General features: G+C 44.7%; 1 long non-coding RNA gene across 1 annotated transcript; it reads left to right on the top strand.

Annotated features, from left to right (window-relative positions):
• The first annotated feature begins 847 nt into the window (after nt 1–847).
• On the top strand, nt 848–13,948 carry LOC143413504 (uncharacterized). The gene is made up of 3 exons (XR_013094112.1): nt 848–1,081; nt 7,998–8,103; nt 12,102–13,948. It is a non-coding gene; the product is annotated as an uncharacterized LOC143413504 (long non-coding RNA).
• The last annotated feature ends 7,438 nt before the right edge of the window (nt 13,949–21,386 follow it).

Raw genomic sequence — 21,386 nt, forward strand, 5'->3', positions numbered from 1 at the left:
ACAGCAGTGTAGTTGTGGCACCCCTGTGAGGGAATGACCACATGAATATTATTTTGTGTAAAACACTCATGTAACGGGACATTTTTCATTGCTATATGTATTTATTTTCAGTTTCTGTAAGAGGATAGAAAATCCATGTAACAGGGATTCATTTTATGTTAGAAAGCAGTGAGGGCGGAACTTTGGTGCTTGCTCCGGGGTTTCGGGGTGCAGTAAGTGGAGCCCACCTTCCGCTGCTTCCTCAGACACGTTCTGGAGGAAAGCAGAGACGCATCGTGTCTTCCTTACTCTGCTCTTCACCTGCTTTTACAGGTCGGTACACGGTGCTCGCACCGAAAATGTTGTTTATTGTCACCATGGTTACCCAGGTTAATGTGAATGGGAGAGTTAAGGCGGTCCGCCAAAGTTATTTATATGTAAACACGGGAGAAAACCAGAGGAGTGTCCCGCGCGACCGCACCGCGAGCCCGCTCGTTAGGTGGAGCGCTCGTGAAGCAGAGTCAGTGCGCTCCTATGCTCTGTGCAAACGTGTTGTAATGCTCCAATCAAATCAGTTCTGTGAGATGTGAATGTTAATAGTTCTGTTAAAGTGACTGAGTAGATTAGCTAGTGTAACACAAGCACTCTGAGCAACTCTGTGTAGCTAACAGAGGCATTCATGGGTTGATTCAACAAGCTGTGTTTCATGATGCACTAAATAGTGATTTTGCCAGTAAATTACTGGAGGGAACAAATGTAATGTATTTACCAATGCTGTTATTGAATAGAACTGTTTAGCCAGTAAGACACTGCAGAAGACAATGTGATGTGTTTATTGATATGATAAAAGGATGTAGCTGTTATGGAAAGAAGTGTGAACTTGAGAAACTGAACCAGTTAAAAAGAGTATATTTCACTGATGTTGTGAAATAAGTAAATGTAATTGATGTGAATGAGGAACCAGCTGAACAGTATATTGAAAGCTCATGTTTAGTGTTTTATAGCATTTATTTGTGTGAAATAAATCAGACTCAGACACGTTCTGGAGGAAAGCAGAGACGCATCGTGTCTTCCTTACTCTGCTCTTCACCTGCTTTTACAGGTAACATGTTTGTCATCGAGGTCTTCATCCTTGGGACCCGTAACATAGTAACTTCTTCATTGTTATACTTCTATAGTTTTCCCATTTTGTGAGCTGTGGATGTGGAAAGTGTCTCAGTGACACATCCACATGAAAACGGCGTTACCTTCGTTCATTTGCACGTCAAATGAACGAGCTGTTTGGACTTTAACGTCACAGCTGATGCTTCGATACTCGAACTCAAGAGTTCAGCTTCCACTCAGAGGTACAAGTACACACAGCAAAGATAAACGTGTACACAAGGTGGAACCCACAAGTGCACAGCTCCGACCAGAGATGGGCAGTAATCCGATTACTTTTTTCAAGAAACGAGTAAAGTGAGGGATTACTATTGCAAAAAAGGTAATTAGATTACTGTTACTTTCCCGTAAGCACACTGCGTTACTGCGTTACTAAAACCGCAGCTGTGTGCAGATGAACAATGGATAATCTATCGAGTGTGGAGAGAGTGTGAGCGTGCAGCGTTTAAAGCGTGGAAGCACTGACCTTACTTTGAGTTTGACTCTGTAAAAAGTGACAAAAACATTAGCATCCGCTGTTCACTGCGTGGGAAGACAACATGCTCACTCACTATGTGTTAATGGGCATGCTTATTTATAACTTTGATAAAATGTCATAAAAATAATTCCATGCCAGCTCACCATTGGTGATCAGGTAGTTTCTGTTCCAGTTCCAGTCCCATAAATCATGAAGCTTGCTGCCAGAAAAGCTTCAAATCTCCTTTGAAAGCTGTTTGTGGTCTTGATTGTGGGAGCTTCAGTTGTCTGACTCCAGCTGCCACACAGTGCTCACTGATATCATTTGCAAAAACCCCAGTGTGACAGTATTTATCAGGAAGTGACGACTTTTCTTTGAACATTTGCTAAGGCTAAGCTGTGCTTTCTACCACAGTTGGGAATTTCCTGGTTTACAACAAATTATTGTGTCAACACCGCATAAGATTTCAAACTACAGGAAAATCACTGGAGTTATAAGAGGCAGACAACGACACACACACCACATGCATGCTGTTGCTATTTATTGTGGATTAACCTGTCAAGGGCAAGAACAAAAGAATTCTGCCTCAAATACAGGAAATCATAGCTTTCCTGTATTTCCTCCATTGTTGGCATGCTGGTTAGTGCTGTTGCTCCACAGTAAGAAGGTCCTGGGCTAAATTATCCATGAATGTAAACGGCTGTGTGTTTCTATCTGATAGACTGGTGAGCTGTCCAGGGTGTACCCTGCCTGGTAACCTATCACTTCAGGGTTATTTCCCAGCCCTGCTGCAACCAGGATAGAGATAGGAGGATGGTAGTTGTTGTAGACCCATTCAATTTCAATTGAAGGATTAAAATGTTCCAGGAGCTCAACTTACTCCATCTGAACATGTTTCAATCGTGTTTTATGAACACAACATGCAGCTTTACTGAATATGAAAAGGTTGTGTTGATTTAACTCAGTTGTTTAAGTTTCTGCCAAAGCAAAACCTTTGTGTGCAACCAGTGTCCACTATTGAATCAAGTCAATCCAACATGTTTTTGTCAGTGCAAGGAGGAGTTACGGTGCCTGTATTCCTGCACAATATTGTCCCGGGAGGGAGGAAAACTTTCTGGTGAAGTTTTGGTTGATTTTTGGGTTTTGCTTGACACTAGGTTGATTTTATCAGTGAGGTTTGGATTGTTTTCTTTCTCTAAGAGAGAGAAAGATGGTTTTATGCTTGGACATGTTTGCAATGGGCCCCAGTATTTGTTACTTTATTAGTATTTTATTGGTTGCGTTTGTTTGTGCTTTTGTTACAGTGCACTGAGATAAGAACATCTGAGAGGTGTGATCCACCACTGGTGATATTTTGGTATTTTGTGAGTTCCCGATTTAACAAATCAGCTCTTTAATCCAGACCTGAGAGGTTGAACTTTAAAGCGCTATAAAATATTCTTACTGGAAACAGTGGCAAAGTGTTTTTCTCCATGATTATAATGGGCTTGGGAGAAATTCACTTATATGTGACATTGATCACATGAGAAGTCCTGAGCCTAAAAGGATTGCAGCGAGTCAATCCAGTCCAAAAACAAGGAGCTGTTTTCCTTTAAAATGATGACGTCATCTTGCTGGTGATGGAGGCTCGAATAGGTTGCGCGTGAGACTCCATTATCAGCAATATCTGGTATGAATGTGTGTGGATGTATGCATGTGACTGGACTGTGACGGACTGACGACTAAAAGTTTAACTGACTTGATACTGAGACAAAAACGGTGCCGACTTTAGGATTAGTGAATGTCCACAACAATTCACCCAGCCTGTAGAAGAAGGGTGGAGGTTTTGTCTTGCTTTGTTTGTGCAGGAGCAGAAGGATGACAGAGACTAAAGGGGGAGGCTGTAGCTTCACATGAGTGTGAGCTGCAGACTGAACCCTTTGGTTGCTAATGTTGAGTCACTGATGTTTGCATTAAGAAAATTGTGTTTTATTAGCTGTGTTTTAATTAAGGTATCACATTATATTGTTGGGAATGTTAAATGCTAAAGTGAAGAAAAGCTTTGATTTCACTCATGACTGAACATGTTATTATTAACCATAGCAGGCCACTGTAAAGAGTCAATTAACTTTTATAGAGTGTTAAGGTTCAAAATATTGGGGATGGAAACAAGAGAAAAACCACAATAACAACACTGGTCCGGTCGGGTTGAGTCAAACGATGATTTTAATGATCACACGCGTGGGAGATGGACACTGATGCAGACAGCCTCAAAATCTCAAAATGGTGGAGCATTGCTCAAACTTTTATAGCCTCTGGTGCCTCCACCTTATCATACAAAGAAAAAAAATTAAAAATACAAAAAAAAAATGTGAATTACTAGCAATTAAAGGCTGCACTGCAAATGCTCTCTGTAACATTTCTGTTAAACAAGAAGTCACATACCCAGGACTGTTAATATCCAAAGACCAAAAGTCAAGATGCTCATCAAACTTGTCAAACAGTGTTGGGGAATTCTCAATGGTGCTTGGTGCCATACCCTCAGGGACTTTAATGTTATATAAAAACACTGACAGCTCAATATCTGCCTCAGTCACTCTCCCTGATCCAGCTGAGTCAGGAACTTGGTAACAGCAATAAGAGAATACGTAGTTTATTACGGCGGGGAGTCTCTGGCTGGCTGGAGCGGCATCTAATAACCAACTCGCAAAACAAAATAAAAACAACAAACAGATATTATGATACAGACTTATAATCTGCACCGATGTTTTTTCTAAATTCTATAAAGTGAGCGCGAGAGCCCTCGGTGCGCCTGCGCGCTGCTGAAGTCAAAGTAAACTTTATTGTCATCTCCGCTACAGACAGTCCAGCATATAGAGAGACGAGACGACGAGGCTGCAGTTACAGCGGTGCAAGTAAACAAACAATAAATATAAGAAGAGTAAGAAAATAAATCTACACTTTAGGACTCGGGGTAAAGGATCAATAACAATTTAAATTTATAATTTACAGTTTGATGATTTAAAGTCTCACACAACCCGTCAAAAGGGGCGGGGCCGGCTGCTTCCAAGTAGAGCACATTTCATTTATAATGATGTAAATCCAAGCCCATCATGGATTCACGATCTGAATCCTGGGTTGTGTGAAATCCCAGAAATCAACCTTAGACAAAGTGAATCTGTGAACTAAGGTGTAGGTCTGTTAGGTTAATTGTGCTGATCCTCGGGTTGGGGGATTTGTGTTTGTACTGGAGCGCAAAATTCAAACCAATGGAAGATGGACAACAAAAGTTCAAAGCCATCAGGTGCTCAGTTTATGTATTTATTTTTGGCCTACATCAGTAAGAAATGCCAAATTATATACACAAAGTTACAGGAATCACCACTCCTGTTATTCATGATGATTTCAGTAACATCACATAATAACATGTAACGTTATTATGTGATGTGCGTACTGTTAATGCTGATACTGTGGTGAAATTCTCTGCTTCTTTTGTGTATTCTGCATCTATTACGTCAGATTGTCTTACCCCTCATATGGTTGAGAATTTTGCCAATACCCTGTTAACTACATGTTCCTCCATCCTCGACACTGTGGCACCTATTAAAATGAAGCGCCCCAGAACTTACTCACAATGTTGGTTAAGTGACTCTGTTCGCGCTCTACGACGTGCGTGTCGGCGGGATGAGAGAAGGTGGAGGAAAGATAAACTCCAGGCATCTTACGACATCCTACGTACTAGTCGCTTGAAGTTTCAAACTGCTGCCAAAATGGCTAAAGCAGCTTTTCTTTCAAAAATTATCTCTACCAATGGTAACAATCCTCGAATTTTATTTAAAATTTTTAACTCTGTGGTCAACCCCTGCCCCACTATGCCGCTGCCGTGCTCCACGGTTCTTTGCGAACAATTTTTAAATTATTTTTTAGATAAAGTCTCATCTCTTAAATCTGCTCTTCCTTTAATGACAGGCCCTGCGTTTACCCCTGACTGTTCCTCTTCTATCAGTTTGAACCCGTTTCACTCCCTACTCTTAAGCGTCTGGTTGAACAACTGAACAATACTAATCTCGTATATGATGTTCTTCCATCTCGTATAGTTAAGGACTGTTTTAGTGCAATTGGACCTAGTATATTGTCCCTTTTGAACTCTTCTTTGCTCTCTGGTTGTGTACCATCAGCCTTTAAACATGCTATAATTCAGCCTCTTCTTAAAAAAAGGAACCTCGATTATAATGATTATGCGAACTATAGGCCGATTTCCAAGCTTCCGTTCTTGGCCAAAATTCTTGAGAAGATAGTGTTGCTTCAACTCCAGGCCTACCTGGATGAGAATAGCATTAATGATAAATTCCAATCGGCCTTCAAACCACATCATAGCACTGAGTCAGCGCTGCTCCGAGTTCTCAATGACCTTCTACTAATGGCTGATAATGGGCGCTCCTCGGTCCTAGTGCTATTGGATTTATCGTCGGCTTTCGATATGGTTGATCATAAAATCCTATTGGCGAGACTTGAGCACACTGTAGGCATCAAGGGTGTTGCCCTGGATTGGTTTAAATCATACTTCTCCAATCGGCTCTTCTCGGTTCACTTGGCCACTTCCTCTTCCTTCGCTGTACCTGTCTGTTGTGGTGTCCCTCAGGGATCTGTGTTAGGCCCTACTCTGTTCTCATTGTACATGCTTCCACTAAGCGCTATCTTTGAGAAATATCACATCGCTTTTCATTATTATGCCGATGACATTCAGATCTACTTTGAGTTAAATGATGACCTAGCTTTGTCCTTGAATAGTTTTCGAGAGTGCATGTGTGAGGTCAGGCAATGGCTCCTGGCAAATACTCTTATCCTTTATGATAAGAAAACTGAAATTGTGGTCTTTGGCAGTGACGTCCTTCGTGCCAAACTTCGTGATGCTTTTGGTTTTCTCACTAGCTCCTTTTCCGACACTGTTAGGAATTTGGGCGTGTTACTTGACAGCTCATTTAAACTTGATAGACAAGTGTCTGCTGTTGTTAGATCGAGTTTATACCAACTCCGCCTTATTTCTAAGGCCAGGCAGTACATCCCGCATAAAGACCTGGAAAAACTCATCCATGCCTTTGTAACTTCGAGGCTGGATTACTGCAATTCACTCTATTTTGGACTCCACTCTCCCTCCTCCATAGTTTACAGACAGTCCAAAATGCTGCTGCAGGCATTCTAACCAAAACTAAGAAGTTTGCCCACATTACTCCCGTCCTAGCTGATTTGCACTGGTTGCCTGTGAAATATCGTATCCAATTTAAAATTCTGCTGTTTACTTTTAAAATCACTAATAACACAGCACCGAGCTATCTTAAGGAACTCTTAAGCTTATATGTTCCTGCTAGGGCTTTAAGATCATCCTCACAGTTACTGTTGGTGCGGCCTAGATCTCGGCTGAAGTCTAGAGGTGATCGAGCGTTTGCCCTGGCCGCACCAGAGTTGTGGAACAACCTTCCCATTGGCATTCGGGCGTCTGACTCTATTCAATCTTTTAAATCACGGCTTAAAACGTATTTGTTTAATCTTGCGTTTTCTACTGGTTAAATGCTGGCCTTGTCTGCAGTGATTTATTTTACTAATTTTCCTATCTTGCTTTTTATTTGCACTGTGTATGTCTTATCCCCATTGTGTGTTGATGGCACAGTTATATTGTGCTATAGCTATGTGCTATAGTTATATTTTTTCTATTGGTGGCTTTTTCCTGTGAACATAATTCTACACTTTTATTTTTATGACTCTGATTATACTTGTGTTAATTTGTTCTATGTTAAGCACTTTGGCATGCCGTTGGTTTTTAAATGTGCTCTATAAATAAAGATTGTTGTTGTTGTTGTTGTCCTGTAAGCACAGTCTGCCTGTGTCTTTTCTCTGCAAATGAACATTTTCAGCCAATATAGGTAATACATCAACATGGCTGCCGTGGCTAAGTTAGGAATATTTATAATGTCATTTCCAAAACTTGCATATGATCTGCAATTTGTAGCAGATCTACTGACTGTCACAGAGCAGCTGGAGCAGTCTCAAATGCAGGTCAGTCCACTGCTGCCCCCTGTGGCCAAGTGCCATAGCTACTGCTGGATGAACTCGTGACACATGTGCACCTGTTTCTATGAACACATTGAGTCTGAGTGGCTGCACTTACACTGGTGTATTCAACATATTGAAAGATGCCAGCAATGTGGATTGTCAAGACTCAAACCAATCCACATTGCTGGCGTTGCATCTTTCAATGCCAGCAATGGCAGGTATCAGTGCTCAAAGCTTTTGTGTTTGTTTCCAACAAGTTGCCCACCTCGGGAAACAAAAATGTGTTCTTTTACTTGTCAGATGAACATATGAGACACTTTGACTCTTCAGTGCAGTGTGGAGCCTAACAAAGATCTGTTTTGTGTCCCAGCTGATCAGCAGGAGGAGGAGAGTCTGACGGAGCAGCAGAGGAACATTTTCAGCTACTTGGACTCAGCTCAGCCACTACAGAGGAAACAATGAGCTCAACACAGAAGGTGACAGACAGAGCAGGACCATATGACCAAAGATATTTATCACCATATACATTTGAACATTTGCCATAACGATGTAGCTGACGATAGAATTGACAGCAGACAAAATACTTTACAGCTGCACAACTTTATTAAAAACCCATCAATGTATTTTCACTGAAACAACCAGCTGTTGTTTATGTGCATTAAAGTTATATAAAAATGTAACAGTGCAAATGCAAATTCCTCGCTGACAGTTTAACCAAAAGGCGTTTCCAGTGGAAACTGGCCGACACATCCTGAGCATAACCATGTATAATATCCACTAAACTTCAGAAGAGGTTATACAGTCGTGGCCAAAAGGTTTGAGAATTGCATAAATATTGGAACCTGGAGAAGTTGCTGCTTAAGTTTTTATAATACAGATTTGTACTTTATTTCAGATTGAACCTTTAAAGGGGCATTTCTGGACTTTTAAACGCCAGTATGTTCCTATAGACCAAATATTTAAAGACCAAAAATGTTCTTCTCTCTTCTCTTCTCTCCCCTTGTTCTCTCTCGTATTTCTGAGAGTGTATCATGTAACACTATAGATCAACTTAGCTCAGAATATATAAAGCATATAAACAGTTACAGCAATATGATGCAACAAACACAGCAGCTACTGATCCAAAATACTCAAAGCTTCATAGAACTGAAACCAACATTTATTTTAGCTCCATTCTGCTGCTGATACAGACTTTAGGTTTCTGAACATTAAACTTGTTGCTGCCTTTCATAGTGTGTAACTTGAAGGCCCTGAGTACTTTCTCCCACACTGGAAACACTGGGATGATCACATTATTTGAACATTACCTAATAAGACTGATTCAGCACAGACAGTTATGTTAAACTTTCCTAGCAGTCCTTCACAAACAGGGAACAGTCTGTCTATTCTCTCCATCTGTCAGCTGCTGCTGGCTCTTCCTCCTCCTCTTCCTCACACACTGCTGAGTTTGTCCTGGTGGATCATCAGGGCTGCAAAGCCTCACAGATGATGTGCAGCAGTGGGTCCCTCAGTCTGTCCTCACTCTGGACACTTGCAGTCGTCACACATGGAAATCAAATGTGTGATAAGCTGCAGGATTCAAACACAAGTGTAACTTATAAACACATGTTCATACTTTTATTCCACAATCAGAGAGAAAGAAACAGAGAGAGAGTGCAGGACAGACAGACAGGTGACAGTCTCAGGTGTACACACTGCTACAAACAGCACCAGAGAAGCAGGATTTAGTGTTTGTGTTATTACGAGTGTAAACAAGAAGAGTTCCAGATGGTGCAGTGGACACATGTGTGACTGCTGTGATTAAAGCATCTTTCTTTCAGCTTAACGAGTGAACCGTCAGCTCGTTCAAACACACGTTAAAGTGCGTTTGGCTCGACACCACCGAACAGAGGCAGCAATATAACACAGCTAACATTAACAGTGCAGTGGATCCTGCTTGTGCCGTGATGTTCAGGACTGCAAACCGAGCAGCATCACTGACTTTCAGCTTCTTGTGTTTGTGGATATATGACTGACTTTAATTATCCACAAAATCATCACATTCTCTGTCAGATTAAGGTCGACTATTGAACGGCGCATATTTTAAAGGCTTTAAAACCAAGTTAACGCTGAAAGTACAAACATCACTAATGTCACATAACTCTGCCGACAAGGCATAGCTATGGCTATGAAATGCTCTTTGTGTATCACTTCTTCATTATGAAAGATGTCATTAATGCACTAGTAATGTCTCATCTGGAGTATTGTTCAATCATTTGGTCAGCAGCTAATAAGACAGATCTTAACAGACTTCAGTTAGTCCAGAATAAGGCGTCCAGATTAGTGTGAAGATGTTCATACTATACTAATATTGATAACATGCATAATAACCTTTCTTGGCTTCCTGTACAGGCTAAAATATTCTATGGCTTACTTGTAGTTCTAAAGAAAGCAATTCTGTTAAACACACCACATTTATTCTGCTCAGCTGCAGTATCCAGATGAAATACATCATCATATTACACAGTTTTCAACAAACTGCAATTTAGTAAATGCTCGAGTTAAAAGTAACGTTTTGTAAAACTGTTACATTTAGAGCAACTTTTAAGTGGAATAAGTTGCCTTAAAAAATTAGAGAATTATTCAAAACTTCAATGAACACTTAAAAGCCGATTTACAGAGCTTTTAGTTGTTGTAAATATTGTAAGACATGATTTGTTTTTGAAATTTGTGTAATGTGCCTCAATGTTATTGATATTCATCATCAACATCATCAACTTTATTTATAAAGCACTTTAAAACAACCACAGCTGACACAAAGTGCTGTACACTGGAACTGTAAAATAAAATTACATGAGATATAAATAAAACACAAATAAAAGAAGAGTGAAATCATTAATTAAATAACTACTTTAATTAAAAGAGAAACTAAGTCTCACTGAGGTTAAAAGCCAAGGAATAAAAGTGGGTTTTAAGACGTGATTTAAAAGTGGACAGTGAAGGGGCCTCTCTAACATGCATGGGCAAATCATTCCATAACTTTGGAGCCACAATAGAGAAGGCCCCGCCCCCTCTGAGCTTCCTCCTGGATCTCGGTACCTACAGGAGCAGCTGGTCAGCTGACCTGAGAGACCGACAGGGTGTGTGGAGATGAAGAAGCTCAGAGAGGTAAGGCGGGGCAAGACTGTGAAGGCATTTAAAAACAAACATAAGAATTTTAAAATGAACTCTAAAAGACACAGGCAGCCAGTGCAGAGAGGCCAGCACGGGGGTTATATGCTCTCTTTTTTGAGTTCCTGTTAGGAGTCGTGCAGCCGCATTTTGAACCAGCTGCAGACGTGAGAGCAATGACTGACTGACCCCCACATAAAGTGAGTTACAGTAGTCCAGGCGGGAAGAAATAAAAGCATGGATCACTGTTTCAAGGTGCTGCCTCGAAAGAAAAGATTTTACTCTTGCCAGTCGCCTTAAATGATAAAAACCGGACTTCACCACTGCTCTGATTTGGTTGTCCAATTTAAAATCACTGTCCAACTTAAAACCAAGGTCAGTAACAACAGATTTAAAATAGACTTCCAGGGATCCTAAAACAACAGGGGAGGACTCACAGGGACCACTGGGTCAAAACACCAACAGCTCTGTTTTCTTTTCATTAAAATTTAAAAAGTTTAGAGCCAACCAAGCTTTAATGTCATCTAGACATGTCAAGAGAGGTTTTATGGAGATGCCATCCTTGTGTTTTAGTGGCAAATAAATTTGGCAGTCATCGGCATAACAATGAAATGAGATCCCATGCCTTCTAAGGATAGAACCCAGAGGCAATAGATACAGTGAAAAGAGCAGTGGCCCTAAAATTGAGCCCTGTGGGACGCCGCATGACAGAGGAGCAGAAGACGATTCGTAACCGAGAAGGCTGACAGAGAAATATTATTATTATTATTGATTGCTTATATTTGAACAATTGTGAAACCTCACTGTGGATGTAAGAGTGAAATTATGTGGATATCTTGAATCCACTTTATTGTGTAATATTTTATGTGAGTATTTGACGGAAGACGAGCAACATCTGTTGTGGAAGCTAACGGGGTTCCTTTAGAATAAACAAACATAGGATTTATTATCACTGAATAATTCTGTATAAATCTATACAAATTATAGAAATATGTAATAGGAAACAACAAAATAATCTAAATTATAAAATAGTGTGTGTGTGTGTGTGTGTGTGTGTGTGTGTGTGTGTGTGTGTGTGTGTGTGTGTGTACAATCAGGAGGGATGGGCATGATTTTAGTGTTTGAACAGTCATGAATTATCTTTAACAGCAGGTTGGATGTAATGTGTTAGAACTACCAGCAGGTGGGGATAAGAGACCTTTAAGGTGTTTGGTGCCACGCTCCACCTTCAGGTTTAAAACTAGTGTTAATGGAGTTTGAAGGTTGAGTTTGTTCCACGACTGCATTTCACTCACTGCCTCTGTTTGTATCTCTGTCACTGCAGGACCAACATGGAGCCAGAAGTCAGCGCTCTCAGGAGGCCGACAAACCTCACAGAAGAAAGGGAGAGAAAAAACACAACTGTGACGAGTGTGGGAAGGGTTTTACTGAGAAGGCTAAACTAAAACGGCATCAGGTCATCCACACTGGAGAGAGACCGTTCAGCTGTGACTTGTGTGGAAAGTCTTTTTCCTTCAAGGATGCTCTAAAAAGACACCAACTCATCCACAGTGGAGTTAAAGCGTACAGCTGTGATCAGTGTGGCAGAGCTTTTACTCGTAGTAGCCACTTACAGAGTCATCTAGTTACCCACTCTGGAATTAAGCCATACAGCTGTGACGAATGTGGGATGGGTTTTACTGTGAGGGCTTCACTAAAACAGCATCAGGTCATCCACAGTGGAGTTAAAGCGTACAGCTGTGATCAGTGTGGCAGAGCTTTTACTCACAGTAGCAACTTACAGAAGCATCTAGTTACCCACTCTGGAATTAAGCCATACAGCTGTGACGAGTGTGGGATGGAGTTTACTCTGAAAGCTTCACTAAAACGGCATCAGGTCATCCACACTGGAGAGAGACCGTTTAGCTGTGACTTGTGTGGAAAGTCTTTTTCCTTGAAGGGTTCCCTAAAACAACACCAACTCGTCCACAGTGGAGTTAAAGCGTACAGCTGTGATCAGTGTGACAGAGCTTTTACTCACAGTAGCAACTTACAGAAGCATCTAGTTACCCACTCTGGAATTAAGGCATACAGCTGTGATCAGTGTGGCAGAGCTTTTACTCACAGTAGCCACTTACAGAGTCATCTAGTTACCCACTCTGGAATTAAGGCATACAGCTGTGATCAGTGTGGCAGAGCTTTTACTCACAGTAGCAACTTACAGAAGCATCTAGTTACCCACTCTGGAATTAAGGCATACAGCTGTGATCAGTGTGGCAGAGCTTTTACTCACAGTAGCAACTTACAGAAGCATCTAGTTACCCACTCTGGAATTAAGGCATACAGCTGTGATCAGTGTGGCAGAGCTTTTACTCACAGTAGCAACTTACAGAAGCATCTAGTTACCCACTCTGGAATTAAGCCATACAGCTGTGACATCTGTGGAAAAACTTTCAGCCAGAGAGAGAGCCGAAATACACACCTACGCATTCACACCAGACATGATGTGTACTGCTGTGAACAGTGTGGCAAAGAGTTTACAACAGACGCACACTTACAACGACACATGTTTACCCACACTGAGGAGAGACCTTATCAATGTGACCTGTGTGAGAAGACTTTTAAATCTCCACATGACCTGAGACGACACCAACAGATCCACACCAGAAAGAGACTCTACAAGTGCAGCTACTGTGAGGTATGTATTTATATTGTTATCTTGTCATTTTAGCCTGACTGTTTGGAACAACTCCTCCTTGAATCACTACCTTATCGTGGTGGAGGGGTTTGTGTGTCCCAGGGATCCCAGGGGCTATGTTGTCTGGGGGCTTTTGCCCCCTGGTAGGGTCTCCCATGGCAAATTGGCCCTGGGTGAGGGACCAGACAAAGAGCGATTCAAAAGACCCTTATGAAAAGGACACCGAGGGAACAGTTTACCCTGCCCGGGATAGGGTTACCGGGGCCCCGCCCTGGAGCCAGGCCCGGGGAGGGTGCCCGAGGGCGAGCGTCTGGTGGCCGGGCCTTAGTCCATGGGGCCCGGCCGGGCACAGCCCGAAGAGGAGACATGGGCCCATCCTCCCGCAGGCCCACCACCCGCAGGAGGCGCCATAGGGGTCGGGTGCATTGTGTGCCGGGTGGCGGCCAGGAGCGGAGGCCCTGGCGGACTGACCCCCGGCTGCCAAGACTGGCAATAGGGACATGGAATGTCACCTCTCTGGTGGGGAAGGAGCCTGAGTTAGTGCGTGAGGTTGAGAGGTACCGGCTAGATATAGTCGGGCTCACCTCTACACATGGCTTGGGCTCTGGAACCAGTCTCCTGGAGAGGGGCTGGACTCTGTCTCAGTCTGGAGTTGCCCCTGGTGAGAGGCGGCGGGCTGGGGTGGGTATTCTAATATCCCCTCGGCTTGCTGCCGGTACGTTGGGGATTTTCCCGGTGGACGAGAGGGTTTGTTCCCTGCGCCTTAGGGTCGGGGAACGGGTCCTGACTGTCATCTGCGCTTATGCGCCGAGTGGCAGTTCAGAGTACCCAGCCTTCTTAGAGTCCCTGGGGGGGGGGGGGGGGGGGGGGGTGCTGGAGGGTGCTCAACCTGGAGACTCTGTTGTCCTGCTGGGAGACTTCAATGCTCACGTGGGTAACGACAGCGAGACCTGGAGGGGCGTGATTGGGAGGAACGGCCTCCCTGATCTGAACCCGAGCGGTGCTTTGTTATTGGACTTCTGTGCTAATCACAGTTTGGCCATAACGAACACCCTGTTCGAACATAAGAGTGTCCATAAGTGCACGTGGCACCAGGACGCTCTAGGCCGTAGGTCGATGATCGATTTTGTAATCGTATCAGCAGACCTGTGACCATATGTTCTGGACACTCGGGTAAAGAGAGGGGCTGAGCTGTCAACTGATCACCACCTGGTGGTGAGTTGGATCAGGTGGCGGGGGAGGACGCTGGACAGACCTGGTGCACCTAAACGCGTAGTGAGGGTGTGCTGGGAACGTCTAGCAGAGGCCCCAGTCCGCGAGATCTTCAACGCACACCTCCGGCAGAGCTTCAACAGCATTCCGAGGGAGACTGGGGACATTGAGTCCGAATGGACCATGTTCAGCGTCTCCATTGCCGAAGCTGTTGCATTGAGCTGCGGCCGCAAGGTGGTTGGTGCCTGCCGCGGTGGTAATCCCCGAACCAAATGGTGGACACCAGAGGTCAAGGGAGCCACCAGGCTGAAGAAGGAGTCCTATCGGGCTTGGTTGGCCTGTGGGACTCCGGAGGCAGCCGACAGGTATCGACAGGCCAAGCGGAATGCGGCTCGGGCAGTGGCTGAAGCAAAAACTCGGGTGTGGGAGGAGTTCGGAGAGGCCATGGAAAAAGACTTTCGGACTGCCTCGAAGAGATTCTGGCAAACCGTCAGGCGTCTCAGGAGGGGAAAGCGGTGCTCTACCTGCACTGTGTATAGTGCTGGCGGAGCGCTGCTGACGTCGACTGAGAAAATTGTCGGGCGGTGGAAGGAATACTTCGAGGACCTCCTTAATCCTACTGACACGTCTTCCGAGGAGGAAGCAGAGTCTGGGGATGAGGGGAATGACCCACCAATTTCCGGGGGCGAGGTCACTGAGGCAGTTAAACAACTCCTTGGTGGCAGAGCCCCTGGTGTTGATGAGGTCCGCCCCGAGTTCCTGAAGGCTCTGGACGTTGTAGGGCTGTCCTGGTTGACACGCCTCTGCAATGTTGCGTGGAGATCAGGGGCAGTACCTGTGGACTGGCAGACCGGGGTGGTGGTCCCCATCTTTAAGAAGGGGGACCGGAGGGTGTGTTCCAACTACAGGGGGATCACACTCCTCAGCCTCTCTGGGAAAGTCTATGCCAGGGTGCTGGAAAGGAGAGTTCGTCCGCTAGTCGAACCTCGGATACAGGAGGAACAACGCGGTTTTCGTCCTGGTCGCGGAACACTGGACCAGCTCTTTATCCTCTCCAGGATACTTGAGGGTGCATGGGAGTTTGCCCAACCAGTCTACATGTGTTTTGTGGACTTGGAGAAGGCATTCGACCGTGTCCCTCGGGGTGTCCTGTGGGAGGTGTTGCGGGAGTATGGGGTGTCTGGCCCATTGCTACGGGCCATTCGATCCCTATACGACCGTTGCAAGAGCTTGGTTCGCATTGCCGGCAATAAGTCGGACTCGTTCCCGGTGGGTGATGGGCTCCGCCAGGGCTGCCCTTTGTCTCCGGTTCTGTTCATAATTTTTATGGACAGGATTTCTAGGCGCAGCCAAGTGGCGGAGGGCTTTCGCTTTGGTGGCCTCAGAATCTCATCTCTGATTTTTGCAGATGATGTGGTTCTGTTGGCTCCATCGGGTGAGGGCCTCCAGCTCGCACTGGAACGGTTCGCAGCCGAGTGTGAAGCAGCGGGAATGAGGATCAGCACCTCCAAATCTGAGGCCATGGTTCTCAGCCGGAAAAGGGTGGAGTGCCCACTCCGGGTCGGGGATGAGTTCCTGCCCCAAGTGGAGGAGTTCAAGTATCTCGGGGTCTTGTTCGCGAGTGATGGGAGAAGGGAGCCGGAGATCGACAGATGGATTGGGGCTGTGGCTGCAGTAATGCGGACGCTGCACCGGTCCGTCGTGGTGAAGAGGGAGCTGAGTGTAAAAGCGAAGCTCTCAATTTACCGGTCGATCTATGTCCCTACCCTCACCTATGGCCACGAGCTGTGGGTAGTGACCGAAAGAACGAGATCGCGGATACAAGCGGCAGAAATGAGCTTCCTCTGAAGGGTGGCTGGCCTCTCCCTTAGAGATAGGGTGAGGGCTAGTAGGAGGAGTTGGCCGTCCGACTGCGGTCTGGGGTGTGGGGCCTCCCTGCTGCTGCGGAGTCGGGGTGGTCTGCCTCTCCCCACCGCAGGGAAAAGGGTAACACCACCTGGGTCTGGGTGCAATTCCCCCCTCCAGGGGCAAGGGTACCTAGACCCGGTTTGTAGAGTACGCTTGGGGAGTGTGATTGTGTGTACAGCGTCTCTTTATGTCTGTCTCCACGTTGGTTGAGTGTGGAGTGAGTGCATATGAGAGCATGAGGGTGGGAATGGATGTTTGTGTCTGTGTGTGCCTGTATGTCTGTGTCTATATGTCAGGTTGGGTATCAGACGCCACCTCTCTGGGGACACCTCAGGCCCTCCAAGGTTTGGAGGCCTATCTCCACCCACCACCACTTCCCCTGCCGGTGGCGGACTCCCTCAGGTGTCGGTGTGTTGGTGGTTCTTTGTGTCTGGGGGTGGGCGTCCGGGTACACACCGGCTCACTCCTTGGCGGCCGCTTGTCGGGGCCTGGGGCCTGGGGCTCGCTCGGGCCCCTTTGGAGGTGGGGTGCCCCCGGCCTCTCGGCCTAGGGCTCGGTCACTCAGGCGCAGCTGGGGGCCGGCGGAGCTCACGGGCGCGTCACTGCAACTCCCCCTGACTTCTGCTCCGCGGCTGCTGGGCGAGCCCTCATCTGGGACTCTCCTCAGCTCTTACTGGGACAGTGGCGCGGCTGCCCCTCTGTTGGTCTTCCATGGTCTCTTGTGTTCTGGGGGCCTCTGGATGTCTGGAGTTTTGATCTCCTCCATACCCGCTTCACACCCTGGAGGACGGGGCTGTGGCCCCCCCACACTCCCTAGCAGATCATTACATGGAGAAACCTTTGGAATGCAAGCATGCTGATCCACACAGGTATGCACACATGGGTATTCACAGACGCGGACTAAAGCTTTCTTGGCTGCTGCCTCAAAGCACACTGTGCGCTGTCTATCTTGCGTGCTGCACAATATCGTTTATTACTTAGTAAATACTGATATCTATGACTAGCTAGTTTATTGTGATGGTGCTTTGTTTTCTCTATTATTATGTTGCTCTTTGTTGTTTGCTGTCTCCTCTGTTTGTTTTTGTTTGTTTGTTTGTTTGTTTTTTTTCTCCATACAAGTGACCCAGGAGTTTTTTGTTTTTTTTTTGTCTCTCTTCCCCCCCCTTCTCACCGTCTCTTCTCCCCTTTGGTTTTCTTTCTTTCTCTCCCCCTCTCTCTCTCATTCATTCCCCCTGTCCTATTTATTAAAAAAAAAAAAAAAAAAAAAAATGACAAAGGATGAACTGAAGCTCTGCCATCACGTAATGTCGCATACTGCTGTTTCTGATGTCATTTAGAAAAAAGAAAAAAAAAAAAAAAAAAGAGATAGGGTGAGAAGTTCGGCCATCCGGGAGGGGCTCAGAGTAGAGCAGCTGCTGCTCCACATTGAAAGGAGCCAGCTGAGGTGGTTCGGGCATCTGACAAGGATGCCCCCTGGGCGCCTCCTGGGTCAGGTGTTCCAGGCATGTCCCACCGGGAGGAGGCCCCGGGGCAGACCCAGGACACGCTGGAGAGATTATATCTCTCGGCTGGCCTGGGAACGCCTTGGTGTTCCCCCGGATAAGCTGGAGGAGGTGGCTGGGGAGAGGGAGGTCTGGGCCTCTTTGCTTAGGCTGCTGCCCCCGCGACCCGGCCTCGGATAAAGCGGATGAAGATGGATGGATGGATGGATGGATGTTTGGAACAACTCTGCTCATTAAACTGTGTTAGCATGTTAGCAATTCTACTGCATGGAAAAGCAGCTCTGAGTGATTATTCAGATTTTCCTTTCAGTTATGATTTTAGTATTACTGTAGTATTATGGTGGTAGTATTGTAGTTATTGCAGCCCAGTAAACTGAGTGTGTTAACTGAAACAGTCAAATGTAGTTGGACGTCTGCAGAGATGCTCTTTATTTCAGGCGACGTTCAGGATACAAATGTTGAAGGACTGACTTACACTGTCTTTGTGTCTTTGTTTAGAAGCAGAGCGACACAGATGGATCCAGTTCTCAACCCTGTCATCACTGTGGTGGTGGGAAAGACTTTCATTGTGACCTCTGTGGAAAAACTTTCAGTCGGCAAAAGACCCTAAAAGTACATCAACGTAGACACACTAGAGACAAACTGAAATACTGCAAAGAATGTGGGAGAAGCTTCACCACAACACATCACTTAAAACAACATGAACTGATTCACAGTGGGGTTAAAAAGCACTTCTGTGATCAGTGTGGGTCATCCTTCACCACTGCAGGTGAGCTTAAAACACACAAACGAGTCCACACAGGAGAGAAACCACACAAGTGCAGACACTGTGAGAGAAGCTTCTCACATTCAAGTACTCGTAACAGGCATGAACGTGCACACATGGAAGGAAACTACAGCTGTGACCAGTGTGACAAGAGCTTCAGGAATCTCAGTTCATACTCTGCACACAAACGATCCCACGTTACTAATAAACTGTTTCACTGTTACCAATGTGCCCAAACATTCACCTCATTGTCTGCTCTGTGCAAACATCAGCGCGATCACTCAGGGCTGAAATCACTCCCATCACTGGATCACAGTGAATCTGAAGACACAGAAAGATCCTCTGGTTTCTGTGTCAGACTCAAAAAGCTTGAGATCAGGCTCCACAGAGTTCAGATAGAATCATTTAAACTTGTGTTGAACTGAACTGGTTGCTGGGCTGAACTTCTACATAATACAGATCTACATGGGATCTTCTTTTCTGTTGTTTTACTGAGTCAGTTTTGTCCTTTTTTCTCTGTCCTGGTTTTGCTCGTCTGTAAATGATTGAAACTCAGTCAAATAGTTCATTGTTCTCCAGCAAAACGTTTTGAAAAACTCATGTTTAACTTTTAAAACTCTGACATGTTTTAGCACACAAGGCTTCATCGGGGAGTTCACTCATGATTGGACCATGAGAACAAAGGTTTTTAGTTCTTTCAAAGAGAGTCTTGGAGATGTTTGATGTTTCTGTTTTTCTGAAACCACCTGAAAGAAAAACTATTTTTCTTGCTTTATGTAGTGTGGAAGTTTTTAATGTTTCTTCATCTGTGATGTTCTTGAATGTGTTCACGTGAAGATGGTACAAATAAACTGTCCTTTCAGCTTTAGCTCCTAATTTATTCATTATTTATGGATGTAGCACAGCAGCCGTCTCTTGATTAACACATGGAGGGCTCGGGATCTGATGGTGTCGTCTCCCTAATTTGCCCACTCAGTAAATCTCACTCATGGCCAAGAAATTGAAATAAACCTTGTTTCCCTGCTGGATAGTGATCCACTGTAACTCTGCTCCTCCTTCCTGTTTAGGATTTCTGTGGCTGAAGTAAAATTCCCTCCATCCATCACTTATCCCAGCTAACCCAAAGTGAAATAAAGTTTTGCTCGTCTTAAAAAAGCATTACAATAATGGGCATTACCAATGCAAACTGAATGATACAGAAGATGAAAGAAGAGACTTTGATCAGTTAATAAAGCTCATGATCTGGATTCATTGTGGCTGCTACACAGATACTTCTGGGTCACTTCTCTCAGTTAGGAACCTTCCTCACCAAACTGACTGTTGGACCACACCCCTGGTTTCATGAGAAATTGTTTCAGCCATGATTTCTCTTCCTGTATTTCAGAGTAAAGACTGAAGTGACAAATGGAAGCATGTTTAAAAAACACAATGTGAGAGAGACGTTGAGGTCCTTAGAAGTTACCCTGGGTTTTTCTGTCACCCTGCTAGATGTTACACACCTTGTTATTGGACTGATTTCTACTGCTGGACTACTCCTGCGGAGAGTAACAATACTCTTGCTAATTAGCTCCCTTTCACACCTTTGGGGATATTTATTTTTGTGTTTGCAGCGCTGTGAGCCAGAACAGCGAGAGAAAAATCTGCAACAGCGACGAGCCGAATGCTTACGTGAATCGCAGCAGCTGCTCATGTGCTACGCTGAATTAGAGGATATCTTTGCTCTGGATTTCTATTTCTACTTTTTCATTTCTATATGATTCTTCTTGCATCTAAAGAAAGATGATTCAATTTGCTAAATGTTGATGGCTCTTCGTGCTCAGGTGTAAATGAGACGTAATATTTGCTCTTGGTTTGGTTCTCCTGTACAGAACCTTGCAGTACAACAGAAACCTAAAAACATTCTTTGTAGTTGTTATTCTTAGTTGTTCTGCTGCCTAAATACCACAGGGTCTGATTATGAAGTTATTGAGCTGCACATACTTTACGACCTGCTTAAGTTCGAGGTCACAGCGTCTGTAGAGCAGCTGGAACATAATGAAGTCTACAAGGTTAAAGTTTTCTGTTGGGTCTGTGTTTCCACAAACCCCGCTAATTCTAGAGACTTATTCATCATGAAGAAAACAAGACAGTCGATCGATCGATTACTTGCGCAAGGGAGGCCTCTCATCTGTGTCTAGCACGACAATGACCCCAATGATGGCCTCCTCTCGCTGCCTTTTATTGACAAACATCAAACAATAGTTTACAAAACACCTCCCCTTGCAACCCCCTTTGGTTACAAAGACAAGTCACTGTATGTAAATGTATACTGTATTTTCATGACCATAAGGCGCACTTAAAAGTCTTAGATTTTCTTCAAAAAGTACGGCGCGCCCTATAGCGCAGTGCGCCCTGTGTGTTGTAATGAGGACGTAGTAGAGAACACCATGAGAACGCTAAAGAGTGAAGTGTGCGCGTTGACTTTATGGCACATACCTGTATAAAAGAACAGGTATGCAGGACATCGTTGTTTTAACAACCCTGAAAATGGCAAAGAGACACGCT

The sequence above is a fragment of the Maylandia zebra genome, linkage group LG2, assembly GCF_041146795.1.
Source record: "Maylandia zebra isolate NMK-2024a linkage group LG2, Mzebra_GT3a, whole genome shotgun sequence".
NCBI lineage: Eukaryota > Metazoa > Chordata > Actinopteri > Cichliformes > Cichlidae > Maylandia > Maylandia zebra.